We start from the raw sequence: 5,640 nt of genomic DNA on the forward strand, positions 1-5,640 counted from the left end.
ACTTAGATTAATTTAAGCTTAACTGCTTTTTCCATGGCACTCAAAATGGGGAGTACATTCTAAAATTAAGTGTTAGTTGTTTTATGTTAATTGGGAGATTTAGCAGTTAATAATGTTTTGTTATGCTAATGTTGAAGAGTTTCTGTTTAAGTGGGTTTTTGGAGAGTTTTAGTTCACCCAAAAAATGAAAATTAGCCTATGATTTATTCACCCTCAAGTCAACCTAGGTGGATATGACATTCTGCTTTCAGACGAATAAAAGTTGAGTTATATTAAATAAGTCCTGGCTAATCCAAGCTTTATAATGGCAGGGACTGTTGCTCTGTTTTTGAAGTCCATAAAAATACATCTATCCGTATTTAGATTATGGAAAAAGTGTTGAAAGTGCCTCTGCGGTTCAAAGGCTTATGCTACCAGGTACACTTGTCAGAAGTTGCATACGCATCTTGAACTCTGAGAAGGCACTTTCAACACTTTTCTATGGAAGGTGATCAGCCGGAACTTTAATAAAAAAGTTTTAAATATGGATTTTTTTTTTTTTTTCACAAACTCAACTATTTGGTTCAGAAGGCCTTTTTAACCTCTCAGAGCCATGTGGAGCACTATATTTGACAGATATATGCAAATATAGTGCATATGGACTTCAAAAACAGAGCAACAATCCCTGCCATTATATTAGCCAGGAATTTTTAAATATCTCTGATTGTATTCATCTGAAGGAAGAATGTCATATACACCTAGGATGACTTGAGGGTGAGTAAATCATGGGCAAATTTTCGATTTTGGGTGAACTAACCCTTTAAGAGCAAGTATGTTAAATGGTTTATATTGCTGCACTATACTAATTATAAAATTGCCTACTTATTTAGGTTTACAGTGTGTAAATTACTCACAAATCTTATTAAAGTTTGAAAATCTCCATTCATTTTTCACAGAATATTAGTTGTTTTCATGCCTTTTGTATAAATTTGACCATTGTATTCTTTTCATCTTCAGAAAGATCTTTCTTCCTCTCCATATTGTATGAGAACTGTGATTTGTAATGTGGTACAACCTCTGTAAGCAGGGTTACCATTTACCCAAGTAGACCTGGCAAACTATTTAACAAACCTGTGTTTGATACCAGTTATCTAAAAAGATATGGAGAATAAAACAAACCAATACTTATTGTTCTGAAATCCTACTGGCTGTCACTTGCATATTCATTTATACACACACAAACAAACTTGTCCTGACACATTCTTTTGGTAATATTATGTCATGTCTCAGTTAATAATAAAAAACCCAATCATAATAAAAACGAAATTATCTGGAACAAATTCTCTTGCCCCTTGTGGTGAAGAAAGGATGTCATTTGGATGGAGGTTTGGGGATTGTAACATCCTTGTTGTATATAACCTCATACAGTTTATTAAAGTGGTGGTTACCTCTCTTAGAAAACGAAGAGGCCACTGGTATAATTTTATTACACTTCAACATTTTTTCCTTTTCTTCTTTTTTTCCCTTCAGTGTCTTCTCTGCTCTCAACCCAACAACAGCGTTATTTATGACATCCACATGTGCCGGAATGATTTGTGGACACGCATGGTTTGATTTACCAGTAGGCTGTTTAGTTTTCCTCATGGAAGACATTTAGATTCTGCACACAACTGGAGGTAACTAGCCACTGCTAATTTAAAAAATAATAATTGGGAAGCATGGAAATCTTCAAAACCCCAGTGATATGATCTGAATGGCCTCAGCACCCTCTCGCCCTCGTGTCTTTGTTTGATTCTGCTCACAATGACGGATTGTCAAGCACATCTGTAAGGCATACAAGGATCAGGGTGACAGTTGAACCATGATGACTTTTACATAAACAGTTCACGGTCGGTTCATGTTGACAAACACGTTCTTTCAGCGTGAGCCATGGTCAGAGATTGAACTGTTTGATGTGGCCCGTTGTGATATTGTGGATATCCCATATTTGTCACAGAGTCCCATTGCTGTCATGTAATCCCATCTAAACAACTGTTTCTGTGCCAACTAGCTTATGTTTGAAATGCATCCCAGTGGATTTAAAAAAAAAAAATTCCAAAGCATGTGCCTGGAATGTGCTATTCTTGCACTAAATCTCTCTCTCTCTCTCTCTCTCTCTCTCTCTCTCTCTCTCTCTCTCTCTCTCTCTCTCTCTCTCTCTCTCTCTCTCTCTCTCTCTCTCTCTCTCTCTCTCTCCCCCCCCTTTCATAACACTGATTTAACAGACGCAAGAATCAGTCGTTCTGCTTTACCTCCACTTCCCTTCCCTCTCTTATCCCACACAAGCAGAACATGTGCCATGTCCCATAACGTACACAGTAAAAAAATATTTAGAAAAAAGTTACCTGTTTGCCTTAAAATTTTGAGTTCATTGAAATTAAAATTTTAAGTTAATACAATGAACATTTTTTGAGAGTCGACAACCTTTATTACAATTATAATCAAAGATTTTGTATGTCAGATACAGACGAGGACACAGATGGATTAGTACAAATGCAAAGTATATTATCAGAGGTAACGGACACAGGTGATACTTAGATGGATGGTGACACTCAGACGAAAGACGATGGAGGTGAAGACGAGGATGATGGTGAAGACGAAGAGGATGAAGATGGTACAGGTGAAGGCTTCGATGAAGGACAGGTAGTCACGGGTGGATCAGTGCAAGACCAACAGTGAGTGTGAAGGTGAGGAGTGCTTAAGTAGTGATGACTGGTGATGGTGCACAGGTGATCAGAATGGCGGTGAAAGGGGAACGAGTGGGTGTGGCAGTGTCCGATGGAGTCCAGGACAGAGACTTAGGCCGGTTCTGGAGCAGGGAGGTGAGTGATGAGCGGAGCGGGCTGTAATTCTTTATGAAGCGGCGGTATAAGTTGGCGAATCCCAGATGTGCTGCAGCTCTTTGATGGTGGTGGGCTAAGGCCAATGGGTGATGGTGTCCACCTTCCTCTGGTCCATCTTGACTCCATGGTTGTCTATGATGTACCCAAGAAACCAGAGAAACTGGACAGTGGAGACGTGGAACTCACACTTCTCGAGCTTGAGATAAAGATGATGGTCTCGGAGCTTCTGCAGGACTTGACAGACATGCTCTTCATGCTCCCTCAGGTCACTAGAATAGATGAAGATATCGTCGATATAGATGATGACAAACTTGTTTAAGAATTCACGAAATCCTCATTCATGTAATTTTGGAAGACTGAGGGTTAGTTTGCCAGCCCATACGGCATCACCCGATATTCTTAGTGACCTGAGAGAGTGATGAAGGTTGTCTTCCACTCGTCTCCCTTGCAAATGCGAATGAGGTTGTAGGGACTTCTGAGATCGAGTTTAGAGAAGATGGTGGCCCCACGGAGCTGTTCTACGGCGGATGGGACCAGAGGAAGAGGATAACTAAACTTGAAAGTCTGAGATTTAAGGTGACGGTAGTCGATACACGGCCGCAAGCCTCCGTCCTTCTTGGCCACGAAGAAAAAGCTTGAAGGTGCAGGAGCTTGAAGCTCGATGGACGAATGAACCCTTGTTGTAGCACTTCGTGCACGTACTCCTCCATGGCCTTCTGTTCCGGGATGATCAGAGGGTAGACGCGGTCCTTGGGAAGAGGTACCCCCAGGCAGGAGGTCGATGGCGCAGTCCCATGGCCGATGGGGTGGTAGTTTGGTCGCCAACCGCTTACTGAAGACATCCTGGAACGCCCGGTAAGCTGGAGGAATGGCCACGTTGACTTGAGTTTCGGGACTCTCTACTGAGGTGGACTGGACAGGTAATGATGAAGAAACTGACGATGATGATGGACCTTTTCGGCGAGGACGATGAATGCAACGATCAAAGCAGTTCTCACCCCATTGCAGGATCTCTCCGGTGGACCAGTGGATATGCGGCTGATGTAAGATAAGCCAGGGGCGTCCCAGGATGATGTTCGTGGTTGACTCCTCCAGCACCATGAACGTAATTGTTTCCTCATGCAGATGACCAACGCGTAGTGTAAGTGTGGGGGAGAAATGTCGACGGGACAACATTGACGTTGGGCGGTTAACTTTTCAAGGGTTTGCTGACTGATGAAGAGTCGATGAGGGCTTGTGCTGCAACAGATGAGTGAGAATTACAAACGAATACTGGCGTCTTGGTAAGGCTTGCCGTTAAAGGAGGTAATTGGATGGTACTCACCGCTGGCCGAGTGGGTCGCACGGGGCAGGTCGTAATGCCATGTCCATCTCCCCCACAATACAGGCACAGATGTTGTGATATCCTGCGTTGGCGTTGGTGGTGAGATGGTATGAGTCGATCTGCATGGGTTCAGGTGCTGGAGGTGCGACAGGTCCTCGTAGACCACAATAATTTGCTTGACGTCAGCGAGGAAGCTGTGGCGAAAGGCAGTGATGAGGGCTGATTCATTCCATCCGCTCATACAGGCCAGCGTGCGGAAATGCAATGCATAGGAACTTATTGCCTCTCTTTTGCCTTGGCGAATAGAAAACAGTTGATCATGGACAGATAATTCGGCAGTTTGTTGACCAAATACCTCTTTTAGATGAGTGCAGAAGGTGATGGTTGAGTGGATGACTGGGGCATTCTCTTCCCATAATGACTGTCCAGACATTTGGTCTGGTCTTCTGTCAGAAACAGACGAGGACACAGATGAATTAGTGCAAGTGCAAAGTTTATTATCAGAAGTAATGGACACAGGTGATACTTAGATGGATGGTGACACTCAGACGAAGGACGATGGAGGTGAAGACAAGGATGGTGGGGAAGACGAAGATGACAAAGAGGACGATGATGATGAAGACGAAGATGTTACAGGTGAAGGCTTCGATGAAGGACAGGTAGTCACGGGTGGATCTGTGCAAGACCAGTCAGTGAGTATGAAGGTGAGGAGTGCTTAAGTAGTGATGACTGGTGATGGTGCACAGGTGATCAGAATGCCGTTGATGGGGAACGAGTGGGTGTGGCAGTGTCTGATGGCTGTGAGGGCGTGACATTGTAAGCATATTGGGTAATTGTGTGTGTTTTTTTTCTGATGACGCAGTGAAACATGCCAAATAGTGCTATTTTCATGATTTTTCAAAAAAAAAAAACAAAAAAAAAAAACATTGTGGTTCAGATACAATAATATTTTGAGTTTCTATTTATTAAACAAATTTCCTTCATTGTATCAACTCAAATTTTTAATTTCAATAAACTCAAAATTTTAAGGTAACCAGGTTACTTACTTTTTTAAGTTAAACCGACAAAAACAATCAAACAAATTTACAGTGAAGGGATTACCAACACGCACGCACGCAAGCACGCACGCACGCACGCACGCACACACACACACACACACACACACTGTTTTACTGCATTGTTGATTAAATAAATGTAGCCTTGGTGAGCATAAGAGACTTCTTACCAACCCCACATTTTTGAATCAGCTTGTCGATTTATTTAAAAAAAAAAAAAATCTTTTTAGAAACATTGCCAGATTACATCCCATGTTGTCTTTCTGAAAAGTTGATTAACACTTTTGTTTTTTCCCCACATTGATTTATTGCAATACTTGCTGGGGTTTCAAAGGTTACCCTAAATAAATTACAGTTTGTGCAAAATTCAGCCACTAGAATCCTGACTTGGACCAGGACG

At 42.0% G+C, this 5,640-nt stretch overlaps 1 long non-coding RNA gene across 1 annotated transcript; it reads right to left on the reverse strand.

Moving 5' to 3' along the window:
• Positions 1-3,451: 3,451 nt before the first annotated feature.
• On the reverse strand, positions 3,452-4,833 carry LOC137083629 (uncharacterized). The gene is made up of 3 exons (XR_010906560.1): positions 4,541-4,833; positions 4,186-4,379; positions 3,452-4,100 (listed from the first exon to the last, which is right to left on the reverse strand). It is a non-coding gene; the product is annotated as an uncharacterized lncRNA (long non-coding RNA).
• Between the last annotated feature and the right edge of the window lie 807 nt (positions 4,834-5,640).

This window comes from Pseudorasbora parva, chromosome 7, assembly GCF_024679245.1.
Source record: "Pseudorasbora parva isolate DD20220531a chromosome 7, ASM2467924v1, whole genome shotgun sequence".
Classification (NCBI taxonomy): domain Eukaryota; kingdom Metazoa; phylum Chordata; class Actinopteri; order Cypriniformes; family Gobionidae; genus Pseudorasbora; species Pseudorasbora parva.